Genomic DNA, 21,191 nt, shown 5'->3' with positions numbered 1-21,191 from the left:
AATCACATTCTGAGTCGATTTATGCATGTCCCTCCGTCTGTCCGTCCGTCCATCTGTCCGTCCGTCCATGTATTTTTGTAAACAAAGTACAGTTCGCATTTATTGCCCTATCCCGATGAAATTTTGCACAAATCATTTGTTTGGCCCAAAGACGAACCCTATTGAAATTGGAGATAATCGATAAAAAATTAGATATAGCTCCCATATATATCTTCGTCCGATTTGCCTTTTATTGTGCACCAAATGTGTAATATCAGCCCGAATAGTATGGAATTTTGCACATACAACTAAATTAGGCCTGAAAATAAGTATGCCAAATTTGATCGAAATCGGTTCAGATATAGCTATAGATCCCATATATATTGTTCATCCGATTCATTATTTTTGTCCTCCGCAGCCGTAATATGCACTCTGTAACAACAATATTTGGGGAAATATATCAAATGCAGCTCAGAAATACCTTTGCTAAATTTTATCGAGATCGGTTCAGATTTGGATATAGATCCCATATATAACTTCGTCACATTTACCTTTGATTGTGCACCAAACGTCTATTATTTGCCCAAATTGGATGATTGGATTTGGCACTTTCGACCGAATTGAGTCTAGAAGCTAGTATGTCAAATTTAGTGAAGATCGGTTCAGATATAGCTATAGCTCCCATATATACTGTTCATCCGATTTGTCATATTTGTTACCCACAGCCGTAATATGCACTCCGTAACAACGATATTCAGGGAAATATATCAAATACAGCTCAGAAATATCTTTGCCAAATTTTATCGAGATCGGTTCCGATTTGGATATAGCTCCCATATATATTTTTATCCGATTTCAGATTAATTGTGCACCAAATGGGCAATACAACTCCGAATTTAAAAGATACAAATGCTTCGGCATATTTAGTTCTTTGAACTTTAAATGGTAATAATAATCATAGCGTGTATGATTGAATTCTCCCATAAAAACTTTTAATTGTCATGCGGAGCTCTACTAAATTAGCAAAGTGGTGTAGGGTATCATAAAGTCGGCCCGTCCGACTTTAAGACTTTCTTTAATGGTTTTCAGTGGATTTGAATTAAGATTTAAGTTAAATAGAATCAGTCGGTATTGCCGACAGCTGCATACCTTCAGCCAATATTAGCTTATTGCATTAGGATTATTCAAACTGGAGGGATTCCGAAGGAATGAGCCAATATTATAAGCTTTGAAAATTGCTACCCTTTGTAGAAGAGATACCAGATGGAGTGGACCGATATCTTTTATCTTTATAACATATCTTGTGTGGAAAGAGATATTTGGATGTGCGAAATTTGAAGAGAATCAGATGCTTATTTTGTGTTTTATGAGAGTTATAATTATTCAAAATTTTGGTCCATTGTGGGGGGGGGGGGGTGGCATACCAAAATGAGTAGTCCGATTTTGTTCACCTTCATAACAATTCTTGTGTTGGAAGAACTATTTGGATATGCCGAGTTTGAAAGTAATTGGATGCTGATGTCGCTCTTTATGAGCTTAATGGTTATTCCAAATTTTGACCTGTTGTGGGGGTGGTACTAGAAGGAGTGGTCCGTTTAATCCTTGCTTCATAGCACACCTTGTGGTAGTGGAAATATTGAAATGTGCGAAATGTGAAGATAATCGGACTCTTAGTTCACATTTTATAAAATTTAAAATTATTCAAAATATTGACCTTTTGTGGGGGAGGTACCAGAAGGTGTAGTCCGATATCTACCATCTTCACGCCAGATCTTGCTTAAGTAGAAATATTGGGATGTATGAGATTTTAAAAGAATCGGATGTTCATATCGCGTTTTATGAGCTTTACGGCTATTCAAAATTTTGATCCTGTGTGGGGGAGGTACTTGATGCAGTGGATCGATATTGTCTATTTTCGCACCTCACTTAGCACTGCTGTAAATATTAGGATTTGAAAAGTTTGCGTAATCGGATTATCGCTTATCTTTCTGTGCAGAAAATATATTTTTTGAAAATTTCGACCCTTCGTGGTTTAGGTACCAGAAGGAGTAATCCGATATCTAACTTCTTCACACCTTAGTTCACATTTTAAATTAAAGTTAAAATTATTCAAAATATTGACATTTTGTGGGGGAGGTATCAAAAGGCGTAGTCCGATATCTACCATCTTCACACCAGATCAAGTGTGTGAGATTTTAAATGAATCGGATGTTTTTTTTTTTCGCGTTTTTTGAGCTTCATGGCTATTAAAAATTTCGATCCTGTGTGGGAGAGGTACTTGATGGAGTGGATCGATATTGTCCATTTTCGCACCTTACTTTCTGTGCATAAAATATTTTTTTTTTTTTTTTGTGAAACTTTCGATCTTTTGTGTGGGAGGAGTGGGCCGAATCGCCCATCTCCAAACTCGATCTAAGGCTGGGAATACATAAAGCGCTTATTTGGCTGGCTTAAGTTATCGGCTGGCTTCTTCGGAAATGAAAAAAGGAGCCTAGGGCCAAAATCGAACTAAGTCAACCTAAAACTCCTTTGTTCATCTACGAAGAAGCCAGCCGATGACTTAAGCCAGCCAAATATGCGTTTTATGTACTTCCACCCTAAGTTTGACAATAATATTGCGATGTAGCAAGTTTAGATCATATCGGATACTCCCTTCGAGAGTTATCGTGCGCACCAGCCAGAGATACGGACATCGCTATATTGGCTGCAAATGTCCTGAAACGGATTTGATCCGAAAAGACCAAGGGTCAAAAACCGTTGTTTCGATGAGGCACGTTTTGGCTGTATCAAATGATATATACCCTCTCTAGCCACATGGCTGAGGGTATAAGAAACTTATATTAGGTGTTCCACTTATATGGTGCTTTACGAAAACGTGGACCTCCACAGTCAATTATAATAAAATGTGGGACTATATGACCCATTTTCAAAACCAAAAATTCTAGAGACCTAAAATGCATGAAAACAAAATTTTATTAACCCACTTAAATTCGTTCGAAAGCTAGAGTGATTTCCACAGGCGTCAGGAGAACAGACATGGCTAAATCGACACAGAATTTTATGCTGATTAAATATATATATATATATATATACATTCCTGTATAAGTAGCGATCAATGGTACATGAGTAATTTAAAAATTTTAGGCCTAGATGTAGAATAATAAGCGCACAGTACCTTTTAGCACACAGTACCTTTTAGTACCCTTTTGTGTAAATTTCTAATAACCGCGATTAATTTACCACCTACCCACAAGTTAAGATTCTAGCACTAGACTTTTTACTTAGGTGTTGGCGAGCGAGTATACATGTGACTCTAACGTGATGTGCAAACTAGTCGTTAGATGAGGGTATTTCTTCTATTCACCACCAGGAGGCTTCGTTTACAATAATTGTAGAGTCCCCATTTTACACTAGAGGTCCTGCTTAAAAATTAAAGAAAATTATCTCAAACAAGTAAAAAAAACATTAAGTTCGGCCGGGCCAAACTTTTAATACCCTCCACCTTTGGGTAAAGGAAACATTAGAGCCCATTATGACCCACATATACCTACTTTTAGACAAATTCATGGGAAAATGTGCCAAAAAATCATCAAAATAGCGAATATCGGGAAATACGGCTATATGGGGCTATGCAAAAACGTGGACCTATAGACACAGTGTTTCGCCAAAAGAGCTGGACAAATCCGTGAAAAATGTGGCAAAAATCATCACAATTCCGAATATCGGGAGGTACCGTTATATGGGGGCTTTACCAAGTAGTGGACCCATACATGCAATGTTTCGCCACCGGAGCTGGAACCCATTGCGACCAACAAATACCAATTTCTAGACAAATCCGTGAAAAAATGTGGCAAAAATAACGAAAAATACCGAATATCGGGAGGTACCGTTATATGGGGACTATACCAAAACGTGGACCGATATATCTCATTTTCATTACCAACCATCCTAGACACAATATAAATGGCTGTGCTAAATTTTGACGCTCTACGTCAAATAATGTGGGCTGTATCGTGATTTCAACAGACAGACAGACAGACGGACATCGTTAAATCGACTTAGAATTTTATGCTGATTATGAATACACATACTTAATGGAGTCTACGACGCTCCTTTCCAAGGTGGAGGGTATAAAAATGGTTGGCAACTCTTTATTGCCTTCCATCAGAACCTAAACTTAACATGGACCAGTTTTGCCTCAATTTCCTCCACTGTTCCACCGCTTGACACTTGCGTGTGAATGTTCATGTTAACGAAAATTGAACCCAAAACTATTCTGAATGAATTTTATCTTTTGGGGTGATTTTGTTGTGTTTTCGATTTCTTTCCATCACCTCCCTCCTCCCCGGACTACTCCTGCCAAGAAATGTTTGGCAAAATATTTAAGCATTTTAATTTATGATACTCTGTTGACATTTTGGTATGCCAAATAATAAAACAATTACAACACTTTTCAACAACAACAACAACTGCAATAGCTATGCAAATATTTCGAAGTAGACAAGTCAACAGACAGGTCCAGCACATATCTATAGCGAAATAATGTTCAGACGAGTATATTTGTCAGTTTGGGTCTGACTCAAATTGTTGGCTGAGTTTGATTGCGCCTGAGAGTGCCGGTTGTTGTGGCTGGTTGACATTTTGCAGCTGTGATTAAAAAAATTTGTTAACGCTTTCAGACAAATCTCACATGGGGTCTCTGTGGCGGGAATTGGCAAAAATTAATTTTTTTTCGACAAATTAAAAAATAAATTTTATTTCCTTTTCAAGGTTCGATTTACATTTGTAAATAAACCAGATGATCTAATGTCCCTACGGGAGAATAAAAATTAGCATATTTTCCTTATTTACCAAAACTGGAACAGACACACCGCTGTAATTTATGACGAACAATTATGTCTGTAATACGACACGGAAAAAAAATCCACAGCGCACACAAAACTCAATTTAAAAACTACAGTTATTTGTTTTATTTATTTATGACCAGGCTCTAATAAATATCACCAAAAAAATGCATTTGAGTTCATTAAATAAATCACACGAATATATCCCAGGTGAGCTAAGGATGACGCATTTGTGTGTTTCGTCCTCACCAACTATTGCCATTAGGCATTCATCCGTATTCCAACAAAGTGAGAGAAAAAAACTAAAAAAGCTGTAAGTTCGGCCGGGCCGAACTTTGTATACCCTCTACCATTTGGAACGAATTTGGAATTTTTAAAAAAAAAAAAATCCTTAAAAAATTCTGTTAAAATTTTAAAAATACCGAATGTAGCTGTTATTTTAGGGTCTTTACGACGACATGGACCTGCAAAGGTAACTTTTGTCATAAGCTATCACAATATTCAAATGCGAAACTTAAAAAGAATCGGTGAATACTGTAGCTAAAAACCATCAAAATACCGAATATTGGGAGGTACTGTTATATGGGAGCTCTACGAAGACGTGGACCTGCACAGACAATTTTCTGTCTTAGGCTGTAGTATCCATTACGAACTTCAAATACCAAATTTGAAACAATTCCAGTGAATAGGGTCGCTAAAATAATCAAAATACCGAATATCGGGAGATACCGTTATATGGGGGCTATACCGAGACGTGGACCTGCACAGACAATTTTCTGTTATGGGCTGTAGTATCCATTATGAACTTCAAATACCAAATTTGAAACAATTCTGATGAAAAATGTCCATAAAATCATTAAAATACCGAATATCGGGAGGTACCGTTATGTAAGGGCTATACGAAGATGTGGACCTGCACAGACAATTTTCTGTCCTAGGCTGTAGTATCCATTACGAACTTCAAATACCAAGTTCGAAACAATTCGGGTGAATAATGTAGTTAGAATTATCAAACTACCGAATATCGGGAGGTACGGTTATATAGAGTGATTTCCACAGACGGACAGACGGACGGACATCGCTAAATCGACACAGAATTTTATGCTGGTCAAGAATATGGGTACTTTGTGGGGTCTAAAATGTATATTTCGAGGTGTTACAAACGGAATGATAAACTTAATATAGCCTCCATACTGTGGTGGAGGGTTTAAAAATTATTATAACACACACACTCGCACACACAGTCGCACACAAATAATACGAATTTAGTCAAAACTAATTTCATTTCTAATTAACTTTTACTGAAACTTGAATATTACCAGTCGTTTTTATTGTCATTGAGGGGAGGGAGCGAGAAGAGAGAGAGAGAGAGGAAGGGGTGATAGGTCATTTGGGGCTACATCGCTGGCAGGCTACCCCTAACAGACATATCTCCAATGGCAAATAGCCGCAAACCAAACTCAGTTAATTGCCAAGGTGTATATGTGGGCCATGTGAAGGGTTAATTTTGGATCCACATACCGGAGTGACCATCTCATTTTAGTGCTCCTTTGGGAGTCGATTGAAGGTAATGCCAAACAAACGATTGTCGGCACACACACACAGAAACATACAACGAATGTCAGTGTGGATTAGTCATAAATAGTTCAAGTTTAATTAATATTGTTGTTGTTCTGTTGTTCTTTTGGTTGTTGTTGTTGTTGTTTATGTGTGAAAATACTTTTTGGAGAATCAAAAGAAAGTTTCACCAAACAAACTTATATTACCTAGCAAACGATTGGTCATTCATCATTGTATTGGTTTTTACACACACACATTCACATCCATGTATTAACACATGGTTACACACACATATATATACAAGGTGTTTATTTACTTATATTAGATGTGAGAACCCATTTTGATAATTCTGAGCCGTTCCAGTCAAGTGGAAATGCAAATAAAATTAACTAGGAAAATACAAAAGTCAACCGATGATATCCTATACCACTTGGATAATTTAAGAGAGCAATTTGTAATCGTTTTCATTGAGGATTTGTCTAAAGTATATCATACTAGGGCTATTTGAAGCATACTTTTAGGCGCTCGCCACAATTTTTACACCAGAGCACAGATTTGATCGTTTTCACTGGGGAGTGAGTTGGAATTTCGGTACTGTCGGAATTTGCTCTTTATTCTTTTTTATGTGGAAACGCTCTCGAGTCTCAACTATTTGGAAAATTACCTTGGGAGGAGAATCGCTTCAAATAGAGTTAGAGATTTGCTACAAGAGTGAAATTGAGTGGAAAAAATATTTTGTTTGCTGATTTCTGTGTGATGTTGTTGTGAACTGTAGGAGAGGGCATTTTTATACACTCCACCATTGTATGGAGGGTATATTAAGTTTGGCATTACGTTTGTAATACCTCGAAATATACATTTTGGACCCCACAAAGTATATATATTCTTGATCAGCATAAAATTCTATGTCGATTTAGCGATGTCCGTCTATCCGTCTGTGGAAATCACTTCAGCTTCCGAACGAAATGAAGTAGGTTGATGAAATTTTACTCAAATGTGTATTATCTCTGCAGGATTTTTGGTATTGAATTTGGGTGATGTAGGTCCACGTTTTGGTATAGCCCCCATATAAAAATACCCTCTGATATTCGGTATTTTGATGATTTTAGCTACATTATTGTATATTAAAATGGTTAATGAAAAAGTTGCCTAAGCAGGTCCACGTCGTCGTTTAGGCCCTAATATAACGGGTACATTCGGTATTTTTAAGATTTTAATAGAATTTTTAACGGATTTAATTTTTTTGAAAATTGCCAAAATCGTTCCAAATTGTGGAGGGTATTCAAAGATCGGGCCGGCCGAACTTACAGATTTTTTACTTGTCAATACTAAAAGTCCTACAGGACAAACACACATCTGAGTAAAATTTTATCAAACTACTTCAATTCTTTCAGAAGCTAGAGTGATTTCCTCTGACGGATATCGTTAAATCGTAAATAAAAAGTAAAGTAGATACATTATCCATAACAGCTTTTTAACGTAGATATATTATCCATTCGGCTTTTATGACTAAGATATATTTAGCAAGTTAATTATATGACGGAGATACATTATCTAGGTTAGTTTAAGGACGTAAATACATTTTCCACTTTAATTTTGTAACGTAGATACATTATCCATATTATTTTATGACGTAGATGCTTTATCAATGTTAGTTCTCTGACGGAGATGCATTATTTACGTTAGATTCATGACTTAGATACATTATTCATGTTAGATTCATGACGTAAATCCATTACCAACACTAATTACATGACGTAGATAAATTATCCGTACGTAGATACATTATCAAGGTTAGTTTTAGGACGTAAATACATTATTCACGTTAATTACATAACGTAGATACATTATCCACGATAGTTGAATGACGAAGATACATTATCCATGTTAATTACATGATGTAGATAAATTATCCGTACGTAGATACACTATCCACGTTAATTATATGACGTAGATACATTTTCACGTTCGATTAATGACGTAGATACATTATTCAAGTTAGTTTAAGGATATAGGTACATTATCTAGGTTTGTTTTAGGACGTAGATACATTACCCACATAAATTACATGACTTAGATATATTATCCACGATAGTTGAGTGAAGCAGATACATTATCCGGGTTAATTATATGAAGTAGATACATAATTCACGATAGTTTTATGATGCAGATACATTATTCAGTTTAATTTTATGACGTAGATACATTATCCAGGTTAATTATACGACGTAGATACATTATCCTGGTTAAGTTTAGGACGTGGATACAGTATCCACGGCAATTACATGATGTAGATACATTGTCCATGGTAGTTGCATGACGTAGATACATTATACACGTTAATTACATGGCGTAAGTAAATTATTCGTACGTAGATACATTTTCGACGATAGATTCATGGCCTATATACTTTATTCAGATTGGTTTCGGAACCCAGATACATTATCCACGTTAATTACGTGACGTAGATACATTATTCACGTTAGATTCATGACGTAGATACAATATCCACGTTAGTTTTATGACGTAGATACATTTTCCATGTTTGTTTTTGGACGTGGACACTTTATCCACGTTAATTATTTGACGTAGATACATTATCCATGTTAGTTCTACAACGTAGATACATTATCTATGTTAGTTATGCAACGTAGATACATTATCCATGTTAGTTTTGCAACGTAGATACATTATCCATGTTAGTTCTACAACGTAGATACCTTATCCATGTAAGTTCTATGACGGAGATACATTATACACGTTAGATTCGTGACCTAGATCCATTACCAACGCCAATTCCATGACGTAGATAAATTATCCGTACGTAGATACATTATCAAGGTTAGTTTTAGGACGTAGATACATTATTCACGTTAATTACATGACGTAGATAAATTATCCGTACGTAGATGCAGTATCCACGTTAATTATATGACGTAGATACATTTTCCACGTTCGATTCATGACGTAGATACATTATCCAGGTTAATTATATGAAGAAGATAAATTATCCACGATAGTTGAGTGATGCAGATACATTATCCAGGTTAATCATATGACACAGATACATTATCCAGGATATTATACGAAGTAGATACATTATCCTGGTTAGTTTTAAGACATGGATTCAGTATCCACGTCAATCACAGGATGTAGATGCATTATCCACGGTATTTGCATGACGTAGATACATTATCCACGTTAATTACATGGCGTAGATAAATTATTCGTAGGTATATACATTTCCCACGATAAATTCATGGCGTAGATACTTTATCCAGATTGGTTTCGGAACCCAGATACATTATCCACGTTAATTACGTGACGTAGATACATTATTCACGTTAGATTCATGACGTAGATACAAAATTCACGTTAGTTTTATGACGTAGATACATTTTCTATGTTTGTTTTTGGACGTGGATACTTTATCCACGTTAATTATTTGACGTAGATACATTATCCATGTTAGTTCTACAACGTAGATACATTATCTATGTTAGTTATGCAACGTAGATACATTATCCATGTTAGTTACGCAACGTAGATACATTATCCATGTTAGTTCTACAACGTAGATACCTTATCCATGTAAGTTCTATGACGGAGATACATTATACACGTTAGATTCGTGACCTAGATCCATTACCAACGCCAATTCCATGACGTAGATAAATTATCCGTACGAAGATACATTATCAAGGTTAGTTTTAGGACGTAGATAAATTATCCGTACGTAGATGCAGTATCCACGTTAATTATATGACGTAGATACATTTTCCACGTTAGATTCATGACGTAGTTACATTATCCAGGTTAATTATATGAAGAAGATAAATTATCCACGATTGTTGAGTGATGCAGATACATTATCCAGGTTAATCATATGACATAGATACATTATCCAGGATATTATACGAAGTAGATACATTATCCTGGTTAGTTTTAAGACATGGATTCAGTATCCACGTCAATTACATGATGTAGATACATTAACCACGGTAGTTGCATGATGTAGATACATTATCCACTTTAATTACATGGCGTAGATAAATTATTCGTGCGTATATACATTTCCCACGATAAATTCATGGCGTAGATACTTTATCCAGATCAGTTTCGGAACCCAGATACATTATTCACGTTAATTACGTGACGTAGATACATTATTCACTTTAGATTCATGACGTAGATACAATATCCACGTTAGTTTTATGACGTAGATGCATTTTCCACATTAGATTCATGATGAAGATACATTTTCCAGGTTTGCTTTAGAACATGGATACTTTATCCTGGTTAGTTTTAGGACTTAGATACTTTATCCACGTTAATTATATGACGTAGATACATTATTCACATTAGTTTTATGACGTAGATTCTTTATCCACATTATTTTATGACGTAGATACATTATCCATCTTAGTTCTACAACCTAGATACATTCTCTGCGCTAATTTTGTAATGTAGATACATTCTTCTCTTTATTCTACTTTATCCGCGATACTTTTTAAACATAGATACATTACCCATGTTAATTTTTGACATAGCTATAGTATTCACGTTTCTTTTATGACGTAGATACATTATCCACATTATTATTTAGATACAAAAATTGATCCCATCAGTTTGCTACGAACTTGAACACTCAGGAACATCCTCTTGTCATTTCAGTTCTGAAGTTTTATGTATTAGGCATGAATATGTGAACAAATACACTCTCGCACACACACACACACAAGCACGTACACACGGCCAAACAAATGGAAATGGAAAAACTTGTATACATGTCAGGATAACTGTAAATGTATGCATTTATATTCCAATATATTTTCATTACTCTTTCCACTTGCACACAACACTCACACACACACACATTCACACATTGACAATTGTTAAAAGCTTTTCTGCGCTCGAAAAGGAGCAACAAAACAACAACAAAAAAACGAAGCAAATATGGGAAACATACATAAATATATATGGGGAAAGGACGACAAACAAAAAAGAAAAGCAAAGAAAAAACACGAAACAAGTGAACAATAACAACAAACAAATAAAAAATAAATAAAGAGTGGCAGTGGGTCGGTCGGTCGGTCGGAACACTTTTTTCCTGCAACCTCACGCAAACAATGGCGGCAGATGGGAGAGCAAAACGTAGAGGAGCAACGATATCTGATTACGTTTTTTGTTGGACAGTCAGTCAGCCAGCCAGTCAGTAAGGCAGTCAGTAAGCCAATATGTTTGTTTGTCTGTTTGCCGAGGGTTTGAATAGCTAGCACCAGGCCATAGAGGTTGAATGTGGCCGATGGAGTTGGAAAAGAATGACTGTCAAATATTTGACATTTTTGTTAAACTTCGTAACAGCGGCACCGACCAAAGTAACGCGCAAAGCCACCACAGCACGTGGCCTAATTGAGATAAGAAGAAGATGGAGAAGCAGTATGAGGAGGAGGAGGAGGATACGTCCGACGCATAACAAAACAGCTGAAATAATTCTATATTTTTCGAAACTACTACCGAAACACGGAGGCAGGTTGGGTGGGGTGGGGTTTATTTTTAATAGCGGGGACTACAACTCAGATCAAGATTGAACATGTTATTTAATCTTCTTTTTGTTTGGCATACCAAACCAAATGTGTGGTCATTTTTTTCATGGGTTGGAAGAAGCTTAACACCAAGGTTTGGGCAAATATGCTGTTAATATCATCGACAACAGCATGGCAGACAATGGCTGAGGGGGAGGGGAGGGGGAGTACTTTTTTTGAGTTTGGGAAAACGGTATTAAAAAGTGGAAAGTTTGGTATATTATAAGGCATTCTAAGAGGTATAATGCAGCGAGAAGAGCCGATTAGGCATATTCTTTTTATGGATGACTTACTGAGAAATAGTCGGTGTACTCAGGACCCTTTGAGATGTTCTCTTTGTAGTGGATGACTTTTTTGGTGGAAATTCTATATAAAAAGAGCTAGGACTTATACAAACGAGAATATAATTTTGAAAAATATCCCATGAGAATTTATGAAGAGAAGGTGTTTGGGAGGTATTCTATACATAAAGGAGATAAGTCTATTCTAATCTTTAGAACATATATTTAAAAGACTCCCATATATATGTTTCTTATATGAAGAACACCTTTAGAAAAACCTTCGTTTAAAGGCATACAAAAAAGGATTTCAAGTTCAAAATCCAAAAAAAAAGAACTAAATGTTCAGTCTATTATAATTTGGATCTTACTCTAAACCTTCCCTTTATATGAGAAATATAATAATTATTAGAAAATGTTGAAATGTGCGTGAACTACCAGATATAGCCGACCGAAGTATTCCATTTTCATACTTCAGGTAATACAGATAAAAATATTGGTATGGACAAAATTACAAGAAAATCGAATTTTATGCGAAATCACAAATTCCATATTCCATATCAGGTTTCCGGTTGGGAAAAATATTTATATATAGCACCTTGTATAGCTGGCTTGTTTTGAGCGTTATTTTCCAAATCTTGAACCCTATGTGGGGGTTGTTCCAGAAGCAATTGTCCGATCTCTACGTTTTAACAGATCTTGTTTTGATGGAAATATTGAGATTTACTATGTCTGAATGGAATTCAATGTTAATTTTGCGTTTTATAAGCTTCATGGATATTCAAAACTTTGATCCTTTGTGGGGGAGAGGTACCAGAAGGAGTAAACCGATATATCCCATTTTCACAGCAGATCTTGTGTTAGTCGAAATAATGGGATGTGTGAAATATGAAGAGAACCGACTTCTTGTTTCGGATTTTACAATCGTTTTGCTCATTCAAAACTTTGATCTTGTGGGCGAGGTACCAGGAGAAATGTTCCGATCGCTACCATTTTTATTCCAGATCTTGTGTTGGTAGAAATATCGAGATGTGCAAAGTCTGAATGGAATCGGATGTTAATTTCGTGTTTTATGAGCTTCATGGATATTCAAAATTTTGACCCTTGGTGGGAAAGTTACCAGAAGGAGTTGACCGACATATTTTATCTTCACACCGGAACTTGAGTTAATAAAAATATTGTAATGTGTGTAATTTGAAGACAATCGGACTTCTTTTATAAGAGTTATAATTTTTCCAAATTAGCACCCTTTATATGGAAGGTACTTGATGGAGTACCGATATTGTCCATTTTGGGCCCTGACCTATCACTAAAAAAAAATATTGCAGAGTTTGCACAAAATTGAATGGGTAAATTAATTTCCTCGAAAATTTTAGATTTGATTAAAAAAAAAAATAAGAAAAGAAAACACATAAAGTTCAGAAAAATTCATGGAATCTTTATTTGAATTAATTGTACTGTAGACATAATTTAATATTTGAAGATAATTTCATGCAAATATTGGCCGCAACTGTGCCTCAGATGTTGCATCCGCTTATTCCAGTTTCGGCATAGTCTTTCCAACATTTCGGTCGGTATCTCACAAATAAATGCTTCAATGTTGTCTTCTAGTGCATCAGTTGAAGCGGGCTCGTCTGTATAGACATGAGGCTAAACTTAGCCCCACAAAACTAATGGCATTAAATCGCAAGATCTAGACGGCCAAATTATAAGTCTCAAACGTGAAATAAAATTTTTGTCGAACGTCATGCAAGTCAAAATCTTGCATTTTGGGCAAAAAATCATCTCCCAATAACGCTCACTTTGCCAAAAAATAGATTCAAAAGAGCTAAAGAGTTGCTTCGCTTGGTCGAAACTGTTGAACTGCCGAATGTGGTTTTCTCCGATAAGAAAATATTCATTGTCCAGCAGTTGTGTGTCATGTTTACTTGCAAAGAGGTTAGCTGAAAATGTGCACCTTCTCTTGGCCATCAGAACTCAAGCGCCGGCCATGGTGATAGTGTGGGTCGCCATAACAGCCGATGATCGCTCTCCACTCGTATTAATCGACCGTGGCATCAGAATAAATGCCGTATATTATCGCGAAAATATTTTGGAGGGTGTATTAAAGGTGCCCAAACATTTTGACCGCAGACCTTGGTCATTCCAACAGGACTCAGCACCATCGCACTCAGTACGCGCCACCCAAGAAGGGTTACAAAAGGAGGTTCCCTGCTTCATTTCCAGCGCACAATGGCCACCAAAATCTCCGAATACTAATCCGTTGGACTATTGTGCCTGGAGTATTTTGGAAAGCAAGGTTGACATTAAAAAATACCAAAGTGTCGATCACCTCAAGCAAGCGCTTCGCCGGGAATGGGCAAAAATACCGTAGAGCAACATTTGGGCAGCGTGTGACGATTTCACTGGCCTTTGAAGACCATTATTCGTGCCTAAGGTGACCAATTCGAACAAATCTAAACTTATTCTAAATTTTGGGGCTATTTCCGACATTTTTTGCTTTAAAAAATTTTAAAAAAAAATGTAAAAATTATGGCGTTTGACTTTGTTCCTGTTTTTTTTTTTTTATCTCACCCTGTATAGTCAGCTATTCTTTGTCGATCTTTATTCAATATTTATTTCTTATTTAGCTAAATTTTTTCTGTACTCTCTGAACTTTTCCTTCTACAGCTGCCAGGATACATACATTATAAACTGTTATTCGATTGTGTTTGTAGACATTGTGATTCGTATAATGTGTTGTACTTTTTCTTTAGAGCTGCACTGCTCAAAACCGTGAGTCCGCAAAAGTGAATATTAAAGAGAAAATTAATATTCTGTTTTTCGTTGTATTCTATGATTTATTTCAATTGTTTTTAAATATGAAGTTGGTCCAACAGTATCAATAAATCTCATAATTTTTTTACGCTGATCTCTTGATGATCTCTAAAAGCGAAGAGAAATTGACTGCTGAGCGCGCTCTTGTTCTTGAGCAGCACTGCTCTAGAGCAGGGGTGCTCAAAACCGTGTTCTAGAATATGAGTCTAAAAAAGAGATAATTTAAGAGAAAATAAAAATTCAGTTTTTTTATGTTTTACAATTCTTTTTAATTATTTTTAAACATTAATGTTTGCCAAAATAATTTATAAAGCAAATGGATAAAAAATATTTGTATAAATAATGATTTAATACTGTTTTGTTCTTGATTTAAATAAGCAAAGAGAAATTTGACTGGAAAGAGATATTTTTTTTGAGCACCGCTGCTCTAGAGTGACATCTTCCCTATCTCTCTCCCTCTTTTCTCTCCCTATTTGCTGTGTATATTTTGTCTTTCAAATAGACTTCATTTAGCTATTCCCAATTCATTCACTATTCAGTATAAAATGATTTTCAATTTTGGTTTGACAAGTACTTCTTATCGAATTCCAATATTAGATTTTCTCTGGTGGACTTTTTGAAAGATATTTTATGCGTATAAGTCCTTTGAAGGATTTCTTAAAATAAATGATTTTTAGGAGATTATATTTTTCCGCCGAAACCCCTTTTTTAGACTGACAATAACCGCCATCGGCCTGAAGGTAGTCATCTTAACCTGTGGCCTATTTCAATGATACCTTGAAGCCTCCATTCCTTGCCACAACTGACACATCTAGCCAAAGTGTTTGGAACTAGATTCACACAAACACACACACACACTTCTGCATGTCGGATATGCCTGAAACAAACTTATTATAATAGCCTTCAGAAAAAAAACACATGTCAACATTTGAACAGAAAAAAAAAACAACAAAAACTGTGTCAAAGTTATGGCCATCAAACTCAGTTTAGATTGGTATCTTGATTTCCACAAAACTGTCACGGACATGGCTAAATCCACTCACACACCGCACGAACCCACTGTCGGTAATGGCAGGCGGCAGTGGCTGTGGGTCGGACTGGCTTTTAGCAAACAATGAATACTTATTTGTAAACCTAATATAATTTAATTGGATTACTCAGGCGGCAAGCAGTGATAATGAGAGATGCGATGATGTAGACACATACTTAAATTTCCCCCTCCAACCAATATACATACCCCACCTCCTTCCCCCCCCCCCCCCCCCCCCCCCCCCTCAAAACATTGTTGCCTTATTACCATGCAACACGAGGACGACGGCGGCCTTTTGCCATAGACGACAGCGGTATCGAGTAGATACGCTTGTTGATTGGGTATCATGTTAACCATGGATACTTGTAATCAACTTGAGTTAATGGCAGCCAACAACAACAACAACAAACGGCAGTTGTCAAGAAGCCAGTGGTAGTCTGGTAGCCAACAACCCCAGAGCAGCATCATCCAGGGATGATAGTTGGTAGTTCAATCGGTCGGTTGGTTGGTTGGTTGGTTGTATCCTGGAATTTTCATATTATTGTGGTTGGCATGATGTGACATTTTGTTTGAATACCTGTCAATAACATTTCGCCAGCACTGTGCCCAGCACTCTCTCTCTACGTTTGAGTACTCTTCGTGTGTGCGTGTGTGTTTGAAGGTTCTCTTCTGTTGGTTGTGTGTGTGTGTGTGCGTGTTGATTTCGTATGCGTTTATAAGCTGCTCCCACTGCTGCTGCTGTGTTACTGTCATTTTGACAGCATGAATTTTCCATCAACACATGTTTCCGTTTCCCGGAAATATGCCGAGCAAATAGAAGCAAGAACAAAACAATAACAACAAAAGCAACAGCAAAAACAAGAAGAGACGGCCATGGTAGCTTAGATAGATAACCAACACCAGCTGAACAACGACAACAACAACAACAACAACGACAAAAAGGCAAAAACTTACAACGCAGCAAAATGTGTTGAGACATGTGTATGGGTTTGGAAGGTATGTAGTGGGTGTGTGCGTGCATGTGTATGTATCCAGGAGTGTGCGTGTAAGCAACAACAACAACATCTGAAGAAGTAGAAAAAAAATCAACATAACCTGTTACACTTTTGCGGGCCAGCGAAAATTGAAAACGTGCTGCTGCAAAACGTATGCGATTTCGCCCCAGTGTACATACACACGTACGCATTATGCCACCCTCCCCTCTCTTACTCTTGCACTGGCTGCCGTGCTCTCTCTCGCTCTCGGCAGCGGCAAGGAAAAGTACGTGTCTATGCTGCTGCTGCTAAATTTTTCGCATAAAAGGAAATATATACTGCGTTTGGATATTTTTCAGGGATATTTTCATTTGTACTTCTAATCAATTTGCTGGCCTATTATTTTTTTCTCAATCTCTCTCTTCCTCTCTCTCTCTGTCACATTTTCTCTTCCGTTTCCTCTCTTTTGCTCCACATAGTACACATTTGAAGGTATTTTGTGAGACACCAACCAAACCAAAAACAAAAAAAAAAAAGGAAAACAAAACCTCCACAGAAACTGTGTTAATAAATTAATCAAGAGCATTAATTAAATTCGAAATTAGTTGTAACCCGCACTCGTTTACACTCGTCTTTCGTTGGCCACACACTACAAAGACAACCGTCGTCGACCACATGCTTTCGGGGATATCTTTTTTTTTTTTTTGTGGTTATTGGGGTGCTGCTTTGCGGTTTTTCACATTTTCAATTTTTGGTTGATTTGTCTCTCCTTGGCCGCAGTTAAAACCGTCCTTGACGGCCAATATTGTATTCGGAAGGTGTTGTTGGTTAAGGTGGCCCATTGGCTGACAGCGGTTGTTCTCGATAAGATAGCAGAGGTATTATAAGGTGGCACAGTGTTGCACGACCATGCCGGTTATCGGGAATTAAAGAGGAAACTTATTTATAAAGGAAACTATGTGTTGAGGATCTACTTTCACTTGGAAGTTCTGAGGAGACAAAGTCATCTAGGCTTAACTATAGTTTAGTAAAAACTCTCAATGGTAGATATTTTTACCCCGATCCCGGGAAACATTTTTTTCTTGGGGGACGGACCCGGGACTCCAGATTTTTAACCGGGACTCCAGATTTTATAGTCAAATTATTGATTTTTTGGACCCGGATTATTTATAAAACCCCCAAAAATTCGAAAAAGGGCCCAGACCCGGACTTTCGGATCAAAAATCTGGAGACCCAGATCCGTCCCCCAAGAAAAAATAATTTCCCGGGATCAGGGTAAAAACAAACTACCTCTGGAAAAAATTGTCGAAATAATCGAAGAGTTTTTACAAAAAAAAATTGATACTTCCTACCCGATTTAGTGGTCAAAAGTAATATTTAAAATCTGTATCCGGATATATGATACCGGTTAATCCCATTATTGGTCTTTTAATGAAACTCAAAAAAAAAAAAAAAATAAAACAGCAACTGTGCTAAATAGTACTAAATTCGTTACATTTTGGCTTTGCCGAACGGATTGATCTGGAAATTTAAAATGTTGTTAAAAGTGTGTTGTGGGCTGAAATGTGGAAGTGGCTTTGAAATACGTACCAAAAAGTACTAAATGGTACTAAATTCTTTTTTTTTTTTGCATTTTAATTGATACATAGCGGGGGATTTGGAAATACGTACTAAAAAGTAAGAAAAGTACTGGAAGCTGGAAATCTTGAAATTTGATTTGAGTGAGGGTATTTCAAGTTGCGTAGGACAGACATACTAAAAAAGGACTTTTTCGAAATTCAAACAAATTCTAACAAAACTAAAATGTCTTAAATTTGGTACCATTCGGAATTATGAGAATTATATGAACATCAAGGCTTGGAGATGGGGTTGATGTAAGAACGAGGTTTTAGAAATATGTACGCGGTGTAAGAGTTGTACGAAATGCTACGAAATTTGGTACAATTCCACTTTGGGTGACCGGAAGAAGTCGGTAATTTGAAATGTTGGTATTGGGATCATTGTTGGTGGATAGGTTAAGATAAAGAGTGAGTTTGGGAAATTCGTTCAGCAAGTGTACGAAAGGTACTAAATGGTACTGATATTGCTTGAAATACGGACATTAGGGCCATTGTTAGGGTAAAGGATAGAGAATTAAAGTTGGTTTTGGAAATGTGCACTACAAGTGAATGATACTAAATTTGGATAAGGCTGGAATCCTGAAATTTGATATTGAGATATCTGGAATTGAGATATAATAATATAATTGTACGAAAAGTACTAAATTTGTTATTGTGGAAGGAATAGAGCTAAAATTGTGAAATTTGATATAGATGCCACTTTTGGTGTCTGCCTTTGAGATTTGCCGGTGGTTGGAAATACGTCCCATATTTGTACGAAAATTACTAAATGGTACTAAATTTGGTATTGGGTAAAGGGATAGGGCTGGAATCCTCACATTTGGGCTGGAATCCTCAAATTTGTTATTGAGGTCTCTGTTGGTATCTGGAATTGAGATATGGAAGTGGTTTTGGAAATGTGTACCATAATTGTGCGATAAGTACTAAACTGTACTACATTCGGTATTTGGTGGAAATGTGTACTATAATTATTTGAAAAGTACTAAGTGGTACTGTATTGGATATTGGGTGAATGTATAGAAGTGGAATCCCGAAATTTGATATTGAGGTATCTGTTGGTGGTTTTGCAAATGTATCAATAATTGCTCGAAAAGTACTGAATTGTACAAATTTTGGATGACTGTTGGTTTGGATATGAGCACTAAATGTTATTAAGTTTGGTATTGGGTAAAGGGAGAGAGCTGAAATTCTGAAATTAGATATTGAGGTCACTATTGGTTTCTTGAACAAAAAATTGGATGTGCAATGGTTTTACTAACATCCTCCTAGGTAAACTTCAAAGACTTTTTGGTGTTAAAGGTAAACGTTTCCCCCATTATTTTGTATTAAAAATTGTCATCAAAATAACCTTGGAATTAAAACCCAGTTTAGGGACTTGCTTTTCTGAATTTATACAAACAATACTACTAAAAATTATTCGGGAGGTTTTCTACCCTAAAAACAAAAACGATTTTTACCAAAACCTGGTCCTATACGTATATCTCAAACTTTGGGAGCCTCTTTGTATACAGTCGGAAACATAACTACGTTAGGCCTAAGAACGGAAAAGTCCTTTCGCATTTTGATCTACAAACGAGTTGTATAAAGTCCACTTGAAATTTTTTGTTGGAGATTTTTGCATAAACGCATATAAAGTACCATTTAAGACCTAAAATAGAATTTCATTACCCTAAGAACCAAAAAGACCCCTGTGTGCCTAGCTTGAGGCTTTGGATTTTCGATCAAATCCTCGCATTTTTATCTACAATATTGCTGAAGATACTATATTCTTAAAACAACGGGCTCCAAGAAATCTTATTCCGAAAATGCCAAAAATGATTTGTCCGTCTGTTAAGATTATTTTCCGATGTAAAAACATGCAAAATAAAAAAATCTGAAAAATACATGAAATCTACATTTGAATTTATTAGTGCGGTTCATATCGCACTCACATTGACTTGTCGTGTCAGGGTCCTCATATAGCATATAAATTGAGGATAGCAAAGTGGCTGTTTTGTAACGGTTTCCTTTAGCCGTACCATACCACCATATCGCCATTACTACATTTGGGAAGATATATAAAATCAAGTTCCTTCCTGTCTACTACACAGCTCCCCACCTTTTCACCACTAGATGAAGCAACTATTTGGATTTGTGGGTTTCGAAGCAGTATTTCCTGTGGTAGCCTTGATATTTACAATACTCGACTTTTCTTTACCACCTTATCCAAGAGAAGTTGCATATGAGACAGCTAGAGTATCTTGTCTATGCATGAGAGGGAACTCTCGAAGGCGAAGGTCTTCCAATCGGTTTTACCGTTTACCAGCTATGTGGTGGGGAGAATTACTGCTATGTTCGGTTGCTTACCCTCAGGCTACACATTTGGTGCTGAATTAGCTGCAGCCTTTATACTATTTGGCCACCCAGACCCCTTAGGCGTAGACACAGCCGATTTACTGTGAAGAGTTTCCGGTGTTCTGGCTTGCCTTAGGCTCCGATTTCGTGCTCTGCAAAACTGTTGCTCCC

Source organism: Musca domestica, unplaced genomic scaffold (genome assembly GCF_030504385.1).
Source record: "Musca domestica strain aabys unplaced genomic scaffold, Musca_domestica.polishedcontigs.V.1.1 22, whole genome shotgun sequence".
NCBI lineage: Eukaryota > Metazoa > Arthropoda > Insecta > Diptera > Muscidae > Musca > Musca domestica.
The sequence above is the reverse complement of the archived record's forward strand: the minus strand, read 5'-3'. Positions refer to the sequence as shown.